The sequence below is a fragment of the Cyanistes caeruleus genome, chromosome 7 (assembly GCF_971803275.1).
Source record: "Cyanistes caeruleus chromosome 7, bCyaCae1.hap1.1, whole genome shotgun sequence".
NCBI lineage: Eukaryota > Metazoa > Chordata > Aves > Passeriformes > Paridae > Cyanistes > Cyanistes caeruleus.
In genome coordinates, this window is record NC_141707.1 from 11698107 (window position 1) to 11713290 (window position 15184).

General features: G+C 43.8%; 1 long non-coding RNA gene across 1 annotated transcript in view; it reads left to right on the top strand.

Annotated features, from left to right (window-relative positions):
- The window catches only part of LOC111931939 (uncharacterized), a 28926-nt gene that overhangs the window by 9885 nt on the left and 3857 nt on the right, over window positions 1-15184 (top strand). The gene's annotated exons all lie outside the window — the stretch shown is intronic.

Genomic DNA, 15184 nt, shown 5'->3' on the forward strand with positions numbered 1-15184 from the left:
CTTCACTTCATATTGTGGGATTCTCTTGTTGCTGATTGTGGGCATGATGGCACTTCCCAGTGAAACACAGAGTGCATCCGAGATGGATGGGGGAAAACTGCATTAGGATCTCTTGTTAATAATCCTTGATTAATGCAGTTATGCTGTTCTTATTAAAGGCTGTCGCTGGACAGGATTAAGGAAGAAAGACCTATGAGAAGCAGGATTGGTTGTGAGTTATCTTCTTGTATCTTTTAATCTCTTATATGCTACTGCCTGATGTTTTCAAGTCTTCCTTTTGAAATGGCAGATAGAAACATATTACTGCTGTCTAGAACCTTTAATCTTCAAATGAAAATAAGCTTTTCTTGCAGAAGTAGGCTTCTTTTTCAGATGAATTCAGAAATGCTGATGTTGTGCCTTGGTTGATCTGGCTAATTAAAAATGAGCTTCTGTCAATCAGAACTATTACTATAATGGTAATGGCAAAAATGCAAAGTGCAGCTCTAGTAAATCAGTGTTAGGAATGTGCCTTATTTCTTCTGTCTGATTCACTAAGGGAGAACTGAAATTTTTGTGAGTTTTGATATTCATAGACTTTCTGTTACAATTTTTTCCCTTTTAATTCCTGTTTTCTGCTCAGATGGCCGACAAATGTTTACTCAAAATACTTAATGACTTGCCTAAAGATTGTGAAAGGTATGGCCTCGAGGTTTCTGCTGGGCTGAGTCCAGCTGGGTTTGAGACTCCTGCTCCTTCTCCTCCTCCCCCTTGTACCAGCTGCATCCTGTCCCCTTGGGAGCACCTCGTTTTAGCAGACGCTACATTCTGCTCCATGTAAAACTGGGCTGAACTGAACCCACAGCCCAGGATTTCTATCCACAGTCTCTGAGCTGTGCCATTTCCCAGAGTGTGTTTGCTGTCCTAGATGTTCAGAAAACTTACCCTGATGATGCTGAACCCCTGTGTGAAGTGGCCCATCTCACTGGCTGTGAGTGACTGAGAAGGCTCCCTGAATAAGCGTATACAGACAGGAAAGTGTTTTTACTCCCTCACATCCTTTGTAGTGTATTTGGCTTTTTAAAATCTATTTCTGCACCAAATAGATGAGTGGTTGCAGTGAAAGACATTCTGAGTATAGAGTTTGGCTTAGAAGTGCCCACATGAGCTGCTTATAAAGGTATCTGATTGTCAAGGTTTGAAGGTTATGTGCATGCAGCGTTAGGATGGCGTTAGATCTGCCCCTGGTTTTGTTTTCAGCAAAGACACAAACCAAAGAGCCAAAGCAAACCTGCCTTTATATATTGAATCTCTCAAATGTCAGCACAAAGACTCCAGGTGCCTTAATGATTAATTAAACTCAAAATGGCAAATATGACCGCCTAGCAGCAAAAACTAATTATATGCAAATAGTGAATTAAACTCAACCCGAGGTAACTCAAAAGATCATAAAGCAGCTCAAGGATTTAAAAAGTATTTCTTAACTACCCCCCGCCCACCAAATGCAAGGAGCTTGACCTTTCTCAAAGCAGCCTTGTATAGAAAGACTCTGACTTTCCCTTCTTTTCCCGTATTTGCTAACCCCCAGTATCTCTCTTTGTCACTTAAACTTTCCAGTGGTGAAGTCCTCCTGTGTCTGTCTGACCTGAGCTCCTTCCCCTGCTGACTCCTGTTATCTCTGGCTCAGACGTTCCTGTCCCTCCCATCATTTTGAAATAATACTCTTTTGTTCTGCCTGTGTGCATGTTCTTGCGTCCCACAGTCCAGTAGTACTTCCTTGGTTCCTCAGCTGCTGCCTCATCCATCCTTTCCATTTTTGCCTGAGGCGTTTCTCCTGCCTGTCTGCAACCCCATTGCACTGTGAGCTAAAAATCCTCACCCAGGAAGATGTAGCTGGGGCAATTTAATAGCAGGCCTGAATGCAGCAGGACTGGCTACCTCAAGCTCAATACCTTTTCCCAGGTGTTGTAAAAGCCAGTTGTCCCTATTACTTTATCTGTTCTTCAGATTCAGTTTGACACAAGTGTGGAGGCACCGGTTTCCTTCACGAGGTCCTACCTCAGCCTGTCTCAGTGTGGGAGCCCTGGAAGATAGCAGGGATCTGTGACAAGAAGAGCTGACATAGATCCTGCACACACTTGCAGCAGAGCCTCTTCCCTTCCCAAGGTGGAAGCCTCAAAGAAAGTATCTGTTAGGGTATTCCAGTGCTCTTACACCCCTAATTACCTTCTCATGACTAAATCATAAGCTTGCCTTTTGCTCAGGTCTGCTTGTAACATCTTCCTCCTTTCTGCTTCTGGTGCGGGGGCTTTCCCTTTAATGTAGCAGCTGTTCAGCTCCTGTCTGAGTGATGGGGCTGAAATACCTGCAGACAAGCAGAGGATCTTTCAAATTCCTTTTGAAATACACCTGGAAATTGCAAATTCAGTTCTCGGATGGAAAGCTGAACTGCCTGCCACCTGAGGGGAGAAGCCAGGCATGTGCTTCCTCCACAAGCAGGATACAAGGGTAGGAAACACTGTCTCTGTGTTTAAAGACCTCTCCCCTCCACAATTCACCCTTGTTCTATTGCAGGGCAGTCTCATGATGGCCAGTATTTTCCTAAGGCCTCAAGGTTCCAGTCTTGTGATCAGACTGCTTTCATCAAATAAAATTGGCCTGAAAGCATGGGGGTGTTCAGCAGGTGTGTGCATCTGGCTTGAAAACCACAAAGCAAAGATACACAACCTTTCATTAGAAAGCTTTTTGGCTTTAGAGGCCATGATTTCTTAGGAAGAAACCAGGGTGATAATACTGGAGTGTTATTGGCAGCTATTCCCAGCTGTCTTTTATTTTTAAGGTAGCACATGAAGGAATGTTTTCCCCTGGATCTGCCTCTTCGAGATATAGCTCAGGGCAAAAAGGATCATTCTGAAAAGTCTTTCTGTTCTGTATGACTTTTACATTTGAAATACCAGGCTTTTTTAGACTAGAAGATATGGATTTTTAGCCAAGTTGTTTTGGCCATGGCTGTTGAGATGTGCACATTGAGAAAAGTTCACCTTGGTTAAAGTGCAGTACCAGCACAGGTGGAGGCAGCCTTTTGTTTTTCTGGTCATGTGTCTGTGCTGAAATAATTTTTCCTTTGGATGATATAAGCACACAAGGAACAAATTAAACAAATTAAAGGAACAGCATCCTTTGTGCTTTGTTGGGTCCCCCCAAGACTTGATTTTTGATAGTGAGAGAAGAGAATGTGTCCAAGAGGGGAAAAATAAACCTGTATATAACAGCTCTAAGCTAGGATGAAAAATGCATAGAATAAGCACCCTTTATTTCCCTCAGGTCATGCAGCAAAGATGGGAATGATCTGCTTTATCTTGCTAAGGTAAAAATAAGATTTACTTCTAAAAACTTTCTTGAGTGTTTAAATTAAAAAGAAAAAAATAAGAATTGACCAAGTTACAGAACAAATCATATGCTGGTTACCTTTATCATCTACTTAATGAAAACTGAAGGACATCTGTGGCCAAAGTAAAAGGCTAAGGTCTAGGAGAACTCTGGCAATAAATTTGGGAGCTCCAAAATCTTGAGAACTATGTATTTGGATCATGCTTTAATCTAGTGACAAAATCTTCAGAGTCACCTTCTCAACCCTTGGCTGTGTGTGATCCATTTGTCTTTCTAATGCATATTGTGACTTCACCTGGCTCACATCTATGCACATATAAACATTGTAATGAGGAGGAATTACTGCTGCCACCGGTGGATGTGCCTGGCTGGCTGCCAGGGAGTTCACTGATTGCTGGGGAGATGCCAGCCTTTATGAAAAACCAGTATTCTTTCAAATCACAAAATTGGTTTTGATTGGGGCTGAATTATGAATAGCCGCTGTGTGTGCCACAGCCAAATAAGTTTACTCGGAAATCAGTGCTCGGGGCTCTGATTGCCAAATGGCTCTGCAGCTATTGAGGTTTCTGGGCCTGTTTTTGTGGTGTGCCAATTGGGACTGGGCCTGCACAGAGGGAGTCTGGTCCCCAAACCCCTTTGCTGGTGACTGGCTGCTCCTCTCTGGGCTGTCTGATGGCCCTTCCTTGCTGCTAATGAGAAGTGGGGAAAAAAAACCTTTGGTCTGGAGGATGTGTAGGAATAACCTGTGTTTCCTTCAGTCAGTCCTGCCACCTTCTCCCCTTTTCCCCGTGTGATCCTGCCCCGGGCTGGCTGCTTTCCTGCGCTCCCTGCAGTTTGGTTGGGCTCGCTTTGCCCTCCTGTGGCTGACAGCAGATGTTGGAGAGGTGCCTGCTCCGGCCAGACTGAGCCCTGACATCGAACCCAGCCCTTCTGCTCAAAGCAGCTCCTTGGTGATGGTGCTCAGTGTTCAGGATTTGCTTTTACGTGCAAGCTCAAATGTCTTATCATTGCCTATATTGTTCTGAACATCTCTGACTGGAACAGCTAATAGATATGACTGATTCAGGATTTATTTATTCACCCTGAAATATAACCAAATTTTTAAGAGGAGAAGCCCACTGCTGGTTCTTCTTTCTCTGAAGCCAAATAATTATAACTTCACCCAAAATAACTCATGGTAACAAAGACTTTTTTTGTTAAGAGATGAAGCATTTAAAATCAGTCCTTAAAATCTATAATTAATAATAATTTAAAATAATGTTCATATTGCTAGCCTCCTGCAGAACTGTTGCATCTTCAGATCTGTGGCTGCTTCAGCCTGTTGATGTTGATTCCTCTGATTTCCAGCTGTCCATTTGTTTCCAGAAGGTACTAAAATATGTATAGGGAGGGATAAGCCTGGGGAAATGTTTCCTGGCTCTGTGCTCTTGCCTTCTCGGATGCTGCAGGGGCAAGCTGTGTCAGGGTGGCCTGGGCAGGTGTGTGGAACCTCACCTGGCCCCCTCACTGCTGGAATGTGACTGCCCCATCTGTCTTCACAGGCATGGGGGGCCATCTCCTGCCTCTGGTGGGGCAGCTGGGGCTGCAGGGTGGTGTTTCACTTCATCCTCAGAAATTGGAGGTGTGTGGCTGTGGGAAACGGCTTCCAGATTTATAGCAGCTGCATGTTGGGGTGACTTACTGGAAGTGGTAGGGGATTTTTTCATTGGCAGGTGGGTTTTTTAATGTGAAGATAAAAAAAAGAAAAAGTCACATTTTAATAGTTGTGAAGTGGAAATTACTGAAAAAAGGGAAGCTGTTCATGTTTGCATCTGATCTAAGAGGGCTCAGCAGGTACTTGCTGGCTGTGTTTCCAGTTCCAGCATGGTTCATGGATATCTTGATTTCTAGGTGGAGAAATGAGAGGACAGCATATATACACACAAAATAAAGCTTTCTTAAGAAATATGTCCTTAGTATACTATAAATGGATTTGTAATTGTCTTGTACTCCATTTAAAATAGCTGAAATCTGAGGAGTTTAGGTCAGGTAAGCGTTCTCATTCTCTGGTGTGTGTGTGGTTTCCTGTAAATCCCTTAACTGTTTGTAAGGTTTCTGAAGAGGAGTGGAGGAAAGGAGAGCAAACTTGATGCTGTATGAATTGCAACACTCTAAAATAAACCACCTGACATAAATGCAGTAGACTAAGGAAAGCCAGCTGATAATCCAAGGAAAACCAGTCATTAAAGCAAGCAGGAGCTCTTCCTTTCCCTGCTGTGGACATGCTGCTACCCTGGGTAAGCTGGCCCAACATGTGCTCCATAGTAAGTGTAGCATTTTAAGTGGATTTCTCCTTTCTCCTATTTTTGAGCCTTAATTAGTGTTCCAAGCATCTCTTATTGGCTGTGTGTCTTCCCAGCTAAATTCCTGAAATGTGTTCTTAGAGTTTGTGGAGGACAAACTCTGGGAAAAATTGGGAATTCCAGTTTGAAGCATATGTTTGATGCATTTTGCATCAAAAAAAAATCTAGAGTTTGGGAGTGAAATTGATTTTTCCTGTTTTGCTAGAAGAGTAGGTAACCAATTCTTATCCCTCTTAGAGCACAGTTGTTCCATCCCTAAGATCTGAAAAATCCAGCATTCTTTCAGAGGGACAGTAGCAAAATCTCTCCATTTGATGCTAGAACAGCGTTCCTTTTTGCACCTCCATTTATTAAAGAGGCTGTTGAGGATTCTGCACCACAGGCTTTTGCAGCCAGAAGCCCAGGTGCAGGAACATTCAAGTGGTCAGGAATCTGTCCCTTGGCTGTGGCAATAATGATTCCACATGCCTTACCTGGAGATGGGTGCTGTGCATCGGAGGATTCGTCCCTGCCTGCAACCGTGGAATTTCCAAAGCAGGACTGGGACCCAAATGTGATTACAATGTGAGTCAGAATGTAATTATGAATGCAGGAGGGGATGTGGGAGTGCAAACTCTGTTTGATATGGTAAAATCTTTGGCGTGCTGTAGTTCTCAGCCTGAAGTTTTGCACCTATTGAAGATTTCTAAAGTTAGAGCTTTGGAGTTGCTTTAATGTGAAATATTTATTTTTACAATAGAAAGAAAATAATGGCCTAGGAAGAAAAAAAGCCTAGGGAAGGTGTTCACAAAACAGCAAGATTAGGAGTGTGAAAAATTGCATAGGAAATTGCTTTCAGGTAGACATTTCAGAGCCAAAGTGGCACGAGTTCTCAGATGTGACAAGCAATCACCATCTCCTCTCAGACACGCCAGGAGCTGCTGAGTGCTCGCTGTGTATTTGAAAATGAGGCCACTGGTTTAGGCTTCTGTGGAGGGACTTAATGGGCTGATCTGAGGCATCCACTTCAGAAGGTTCTGACTGGATTCACATAAACCCTTCAAGTCAGAGTATACAATTTTGTATTTCCTGTGGCCAGCCAGAGACTTAACTCCAGTTTTGCATTTCATATGCTGAGATTGTTTACAGCACTCCCAGGAGGGAGGGAGGTATTTTGAGCAGTGCTATTCGAAGGACTGGTCAGTCTCACAAAACTGCCTGGTGTTTGCATTCCTGCAGGCAGAGGGTAGCAAAAAGCTGAGAGGATGCTTGATGTGACTTGGGGAGGGCTGACTCAGCAACGCACTCGCTTCCCCCCCTTGCCAGTGAACAGACCTGGAGCCTCAGTGCTGTAAGGGTCTGCTCCCACCACCTCCAAGTGTGTCATTCCTGGCAGAGGTTTGTCCAGCCTGCTTTAACCAGTGGCTGATGACTGCTCCTCAGCCGACCTGAGCAATCTCTCTGGTGGCTGCTGTTAAAGACCATCCCCTCACCCCTTCTCAAGTTCACTCTGACCCTCGCTACTGACATCTTAAGTCATTGCCTTTCCCCTTCCTTTAGGGAGGTAATACCTAGAGGATTCCTTCCTAGTTTTGTAAAGTCCTCCTTGCACCTGACGGTTCTTTATGTTTTCATTCAACCTTTGCTTTTTGCAGGATGGTTGAAAGAATTATGACAAATGCATCATGTCCTAATTTCTGTTCCTTTGACACTCCTGGCTCTCTCACGCTGGCCTGTAGCTGTGAGGGCAGTATTTCAGCCAAGGTCTAAGGACTCTTGGCTCTTCTGTTAGTTTTGCTCCACAGGGATTTCTTACAGGTACTACATTTTATGATCTAAGTCTTTTTGCATCAATATGACTGACACATATTAATTTTAAGATTCCTCAGAAACATCCCAGAGGATTTCCTGTGCCATGCCATGCCTGTGCCTGTTTCATACAGGTGCTTATCTTTACTAAATGTAGACCACTGTATTTTTATTTCACTGGGTTACGTTTTTAAAACAGTTTGTTCTTCTGCCTTATCAAAATCATGTTCATTCTAGCTCTGTTGTCAAACTTCCTTTAAGCTTTTGTCATCTGCAGGATTAGTAAGCATGTTCTTTTCCATCATCCAGATTATTTATGTAAGTGTTCAAGTCACCCAAGACAGATCATCATGGAAAATATCCTTTCAATTTGACAGTGAACCACTGATAATTCTTTCTGAAAGCAGTTTCTTCTGTAGTCTAGGTCATGTATCCTTTTTTAATGATTATGTCTGCAAGAAAAGCCTTCCTGGAGGCAAAACATGTATCATGGCTCCTATTTTAAAAAGAAGGGAAGCACAAGATGATCATGGATACTCATGCAAGTTTTGTCCAGTCCTATCATATGATCTTGTTAAAACAGGGACAAACTTGATGGACAGGCCAAGGAGAAAGAAATGGGCATGGGGGAATTTCCTTTCCATATTTATTTTCCTCTGAGCTCTGTGGGGTTTGGATGACCCAAGCTTAGACAGAAGAATACACGGTCAGGGAGTCCATTCCCGGGGTTCCTCCAGTGCAATCCTGCTCTCAGAGAGCTGGGGTTTTGCCCTTTTAGTGCCTGCCATGGTAAGAGGGGCTCCTGCCCTGCCAGCCTGCAGCCTGAGGGACACAGGGAGGGCTGAGGAAGAGATCCTGAGTGGAAGGCAGCCAGGTGATGTGCCCTGGCCCCTCTCTGGGGCTGTGCAGCCTGTAGGGCAGCTGTTGCTGGAGAGGGCAATGGGAGCAAGCAGCCTGCTGCTGCGGAGATGTTGTCCCAAATTAGGTTCTTTCACCTGGTGAGAAACCTACACAGAGATTTGAGATATTTGATATTAATTTACAGTTCTGCACAGAAAGGAGAGCAGGGAGGCAAATCCCCAAAGCCACCGCAAAGATTACCAAAACTTTTCACTGTTTATATACTTCAGCAAACAAAGGTATCAATGTTCATTGGCTAGAAGTTACCTAGCTGTCTTATTAATTAGTATTGTATCTTCCACTGGTTAATGAATCTCTTTCTTCCCATGCTAATTAGTTCATTTGCTCAGTCACTCTCTTCTTTTGGGTTGAGGCATTTTTTGGGTGGGTTGCCATGAGTTGGAGATTGTGATCTGTCCCAAGCAGAGCTACTTTTTACACAGCTGGAGCTGATTCAGCACAGTTGCTGTGGTGGCTTTATTAGTTTTATCCTTACCTTGGTGGTTCTGCCAAATGTCCTTGTGGCCTGTAAATTCTGCTTTCTTTGTGTGCCCTATCAAGGGAACAGCCTTCTTCTCAGGCTTTGGTAACCCCCAGGCTGTCCCAGGTGTAGGAGCTGGGCTCTGCCCACCTGCAAAATGGCTGCACCACTTCAGCTGGACAATCAATAAATATCCTTTTAAAATATACATGCACTGGACATACCGTAACTTTAAGCACAAGATCTTGTAGAAGGAAAATACAGCCTTTACATGAGCACACACTGACTCATGCAAAATTTCGCAGGTCCAAAAAATTCCTGTCCTGAGGCATTTGCAGCCTGAGCTGTCCTGAGGAGATTGCGCTGACCTGCCCTCAGCTGGGGTGAACTGGGAGTTTTCCCAGAGCGTTTCCAACTCATGTTCCCTCTTGGATAAGCAACCTTGAAGACCTATAATGTCAGAGGAAGGGGAAATCCTGTGAACTGAGCCCCACCTATATGCAGAAAAGAAAATGCGTCTGTGTGTCCTTGGATTTTGCCTGTGCTACGCAGCATCCCACATAAATTAGTGATGAATCATAACTCAGTGACGAACTCCAGTCCCTGCCACTACCTCTCTTCCCTTCCTTATCTTCTGGCTGCTGCCTTGCTTTGTGCTAAGCAGGTCACCAGACCATAATAGTTCAGTGATTCTTGCATAGATGACTTGAAAGTATGGGCTGGGGAAGGAAAAAAAGCCAACCAGTGCTAAATATTAAAAGCACGTCATAACTCTAGTGCTGTAATAAGGAGATATTTCATAGCATAAATGTTAGTCACTGCTAATGGGAAGCACCACAGATAAATAGCATTCCCATCTGGTTAAATATTTTCCACTGGAAGGTAATTCCCAGCTACACACTTTTTCCTGAAGCAGGCACCGTCTCCTGCTTTGGCCTGATGCTTAGCCACGCAGGCATGCAGATATTAGGTAGTGAGGCATGTTAAGCCTTTAGTACCACAGTCATCTCTTAATTGATATTCATAACACTGACACTTTCGTGGGGAGGGGAAGAGAAGACAGAGCTGTGAATTAAAAGCACCTGTGTATGTAAGGCATACAGAGCAAGTTGATTTCTCATAGTTGCATCTTGTGAGGTAGGATATAAGCTAAGCTGGAGAAAATGCTGGTTGTTTCATCTCCTGAGGCACCCGAGTTACCTTTGTGTTTTGGGAGGAGAGATTTTCAGCTGAATTGAAGTGCAATAGTGGAGCTAGCAATAATAATAATTCTTCCTTTTGTATTGCTTCAGTAAGTGGTGCTAAGGACCTGCTCCTTGGTTCCCTCTCCTGTGCTTTCAGGGTGAGTTAGATGGATCTGACATTCACAGCTTGTTAATCACCAGAACCCCAGGTAAAAATAACTGGATACTTTAAGTGCTGTAAGATTTTCAATTGAAATTCAATAGCACCCTGGATGTTTGTCTTAGCTCTTGTACTGTCTGTGCATTGTAGGAATTTCATCATCACAGCATAAACGCATCTGTGGCCACATGGAGATGGAGCAGGAAACAGGGTGGAGGTTTGAAGCTGCCACAATGGGTTTTTTGTTAAGTTTGGCAATTTCATTTCAAACCATTTGATTTGGTTTATTGAGAGTGGGTAAATATAGCCTTTGAGAGTGGTTCAAGCCATACAAAAAGATGCTGTGCTGAAAGGAACACTGTGGACTTCAGAGCATCATACCACTCTTTTCCAGGAAAGGACAAATGACATGTACGTCTTGTGTGTTTATTCTTGGATTCTGTTCGTGTTTTGACATCAGGGGCACAGTTGCATTCATGTGATGTTTTCATTTTGAATTCATATTCTCATACCAAGAAAAAAGATGTGTTTTTGAAATGGTGAATTTCAGAATTTCAGAGCGTGGGATTGTTGTAGATCAAAGGACAATGATGTGGAAAAAGAGGAAGATGGTTTAATTTTTATTTTTTTTTTTGTGGTTAAACATTCTTTTTGACACTAAAGTAAAAAAATTGCATAGTCTGATTTCTTCCATTTGTATTCAGGGTGCTCTTGTCCCTAAACAGAACAAAGCCAAGATAAAATAGCAAGGTTCTGTGCCCTGCCTTCTGGGGAGCAGCTAAGAAATCTCAATGGCTGTCACAAGTTTCTTCAGTGTTAGCTGGGGTTACAGAGCGTTGTTAGGTGATCTTCTCATTGTCATAGATGTGATAAGCACCTGTCAGAATTTGGCTGGCATCCAGCTGCATGGACCCAGCTAAAATAGAGAGGAATTTGTTTTTAAATGCTGGTTGGAGTTCCCACCTGGAAATTCAGGACAATTAAATTGAACTACCTGGTGCCTAATAAGTTAATTTTCCACACTTGCAAACATTAAGTGGCTTAACTAGCAATACATTATTAAAGGGAATTAAGCTCCCCTAGCTGGTGCTGCTTTCTGCCTGTATTACCCCAGACAGCAGATGTTTGTCTTTGGTTTTCCCATAGATACAGCATTTTTGCTTGCCTGAAGCCCCCAGGCTACCCATAAATGCTGATCCTCATCTGGTGGGAGATGCTGCTGCCTCAGGTGCTCACCAACATGGGCAAAGGATGCCTGATCAGACCCCCATTTGTCCAAACTAGGGAAATTCATGATCTCCTGGCCTTTCTTGGGTCTCTGCTAGGGACCCCTTCCATCCTGCATAGCTTCCTTTAGGCAAAGTGCTAGGACAGGATTCCTGATGGGAGCTTACTGGGAACTCTAAAGCACTGGGAAGGACTGCACCTTGTCCATGCACTGTTTATGGCATTCCCTGCATGGATACTCATGACATAAAGTTGCTCCTGGGTATGCAAACTCCGTACTTGTGTTAGTTCTGGGTAATGTGCATATTGCAGGGAGGGATTTACACATCAGAGATATCTTTCAGTCACAGAGCACCCCAGAACAGCACAGAACATTAACAGTTTCAGGTTTTACCACTGCTGTGACAATTTGCTGAAAACAGATGCCTATATCCTCACAAACACTGATACCTGAAAACTCCCCTCTAAGCTGAGGAAAGGGGCCAATTCCCTTTTGCTTTGTGTTCGTGCCTTTTGGCATCACAATCAGCAGTGCTGGCCACAACTGATGTCACAGAGTGCACAGCTAACAAGCAGGAAAGAAAAACCAGTGTTTTCACAGCCTTGTAATGGCCTATTTATTTATGTAATAGATTGAATGTCATGTAAAGTTTGAATCTGCACTTAGCTCTTCTCGGCTCCCTTGATCTGTCTCACAGCTGTGGTAGATGGTTCTCTCAGCTGCTGGCACTGCCTCTCTAATCTGCTCTTTGATTCTGCAGGCATTTCTTATCTGCTGGCTGTAGTCTGTTTGACACGTCCAGCTATGAAAGGAAAAACAGACTGCTGACAACTCGTGTGATAATGCTTCTGCCCCGGTACAAAGGAACTTTATGTTCCTTGGAAACTTGCCATATGTATGCAGAGCAGCGTGTCTTAAAATTCCGGGGAGCACCAAGCCACTAAATGCCAGTGTTACCCCAATTCATTTAGTGCTTGATTTTCAGTGGGTATGAGCTGATGTGTCCCTGTTGGTATCAATGGAGCTGTATGTGTTTTTAGAGAAAAATTCAGAGCTGCATAGTTCCTGGAGCTGTAACTCACTACTGTGTTGTGAGGCCCACTTCTGCACCAGCCCTCTCTCCACAGTCCAGAATCTGGCTGATCTAGGCTCACGCTGGTTTTTAGTACTTAAGTTTATTTTACTGTGTGTACGAATCACAATTTTACAAATTAAAGTTATATAAGCAGGCTTAAAATTTGGGTTCTTTGGTCTGCTTCGAGCTCCATTTGGGAAGCCAGCTACCAACACCCACCCTGACTACTGTTTTGTCTTCTCACCTGAAAAAGCTGGTGTAAAAGAAAATAAGCTGCCTCTGCTTTGCCTCCTGCTTTCCTGTGGTCTCAGTGACAGAAACCTGTTCCTTCAGTGGCATAAGGCCATGGGTAAGTGTGTTGCTGGAGCTGTGATATACGTAACCAGCTGTTCATCTTCTCTAAGTGGGGGAGAAAATCACCCAGAGGAGTAATGGCTGTCCCTGAGGCAGCAGCTGATGTGGATTTATGAGCCTGTAGCAGACATAATCAACCTATTTAGTTTTCCCAGAGCGGGAAGGGAGGCTCTCCTGTGGGAACAGACCTTCTGTACCCTTCAGCAAAATAGATCTTGCTTCCTGGGTGATTCTGCTCGATGGGAGCCGAAAGCTGGGTTGCTTCAGCTGCAGGAAGCTTATTTACCTGCTTGTGGAACAAGATCTGCTGAGGATGCTCGGGGCTTTACATCACCTGGCAGGTATCACAGTCTGTCCTAAACCTTTGGAAATAGCTTTCTAAAGGAATCTTGCCCGCCTGGGGAAAAGCCTGTACTCATCCTTGCTTTCTCACTGCTTTAATGAAACTAAAAGAAACTCTAACTTCTCCAGTTAGAGCCAGTTTCTCTGGAACAGAGTTTTGCTTGCCCCTGAGAGGGGCCCCTCCTCAGCAAGGGCCTGTATCAGCCCTTCTCCCTGAGCAGACAGCAGTGTCCAGGTACAGCCAACACTGCTGAAACTGGGGCTGGTTAGAGAGAAGGAAAGCACATTAAATCTGTGGCAAACAGTGCACACAGAGGGAGCTGTGCTGTTTCCTATTCTGGTGTTTTCTCCTTTGAATTGATTGAGGGCAGGGCAGACTGAGCAACGAGGGCCGGGGGTGAGCCAGGGCCTGGGGAAGTATGTGGGCCTAGAAGTGGTTCCTGAGAGGAAAATCTCCTTTCCCTCTCATGAGACTGGGGAACACAGGAACTGCTCTGGGAGCAGCACCATCTGCACCTCTGATTGTTTGGATGCTCATTTATTGCTGCAAGGCAAGTGCCTGGATGCAATCCTCCCGGGGGAAACCTGCTGGTGGTGTTTCCTCTGCTTACACTTCATTGTGGCTGTATCTGAGAGCCACAGGCACGGATCAGAGCCCCCCTGTGCAGGGAATTGATCACGAGCAGGATTGGGATGAAAGGTGACAGTTCCTCAGGGACTGCCTGAGGTTTGGTATTTTTCTCAAGTTTTATGGAAAAAAAATAAATTTGGTCTTAAATGAGTGTTGGAGCTGGTGGTATTTATGGCCAACCTGAGCAGTAAAGCCCCTTTCAGCATTTTTCTTCACAATGTGAGCAGTGGAAGGCTGAGGACTGGCAAAAGGCCAAGTTTGTAAGCCAAGTTCCAAAGGTGGTATTGAATTCGGGTGGCACATTTTGGTGGCAAATTCTGGCATTTTTAGGCAGTTTCCTGTGTTTTCAGGAAAATCTGAGGTAAAAAAACAAGCTTGAGAAGATGTGTAAGTCATTTTCAAGGGGGAAACTGTTTGCTGTGTGTTGGAAGATCTAGTAAGAATGTGTTTAAACATTTGCATGGTGCAGGATAAAGTTGGTAAATACCTCTGGAAACTTTCATTGTTTTCTGTTAAGTGTGACCTTCTCTTACCCTCCTTTTTCTCTTTTATTTTGCTGGCTAAGCTTGGTTTTGCTTTTCTTTTTTACTTCTTTAACCAAAAGAACTCCCTGGGAATTACTGTAGATCATCTTCAGGATTTGTTTGTAAGACATTGGGTGTTTTGCTTGTCTAATTCCTGCAGTGAGCCCACAGGAATCACCATTAATTTCAAGGAACCAATCAGCTTTAGTAAGGCTATTAGTTGAGATTATTAGGTGAGAGTTTGTGCAATATTGAAAGTGCCAAGCTATTACCAAATTTTACATTGATTTTTCCAACTGTCATATTTTTTGACAAGAGTCGTAATTGTATACTGGAAAAGGAAATGAGTATTCATGTTCCTTCTTTTGCTGCCTCTCTGTTTTAGAGAGAGGAGTAATTCATTATCTTGCGGATAGAAAACAATTAAAGTGTTGTTTCCTTCACGACTGCATGATAATGGAGCAACAAAACAGCGCCTCAGACCCGCAGGTCTTAGCAGAGTTCTTGGGAGGGAGATGAGTACTGTGTGCAGCTGAGCTGGCAGCAGAAATGTCTCATTTCTTGTGTGCTGGGGGTGATTGAAATCTCCCTGCAAGCTACTCTATTAGATATGCTTATGCACTGCTGAAAAAAAAATGCAGGCAGTGGAAGAATATACCACTGCAGGCACACCCTGAATAGAGTAATACTTAATTTGTAGGCAGAGCTTCACTTATCTGGCTGAGAGCCAGTTTTTTATGATCCAGGCAGCAGTGTTTGTTTAATGTGTCCCTTATCAAATCCCAAAGCTAATATTTGCGTTAGTC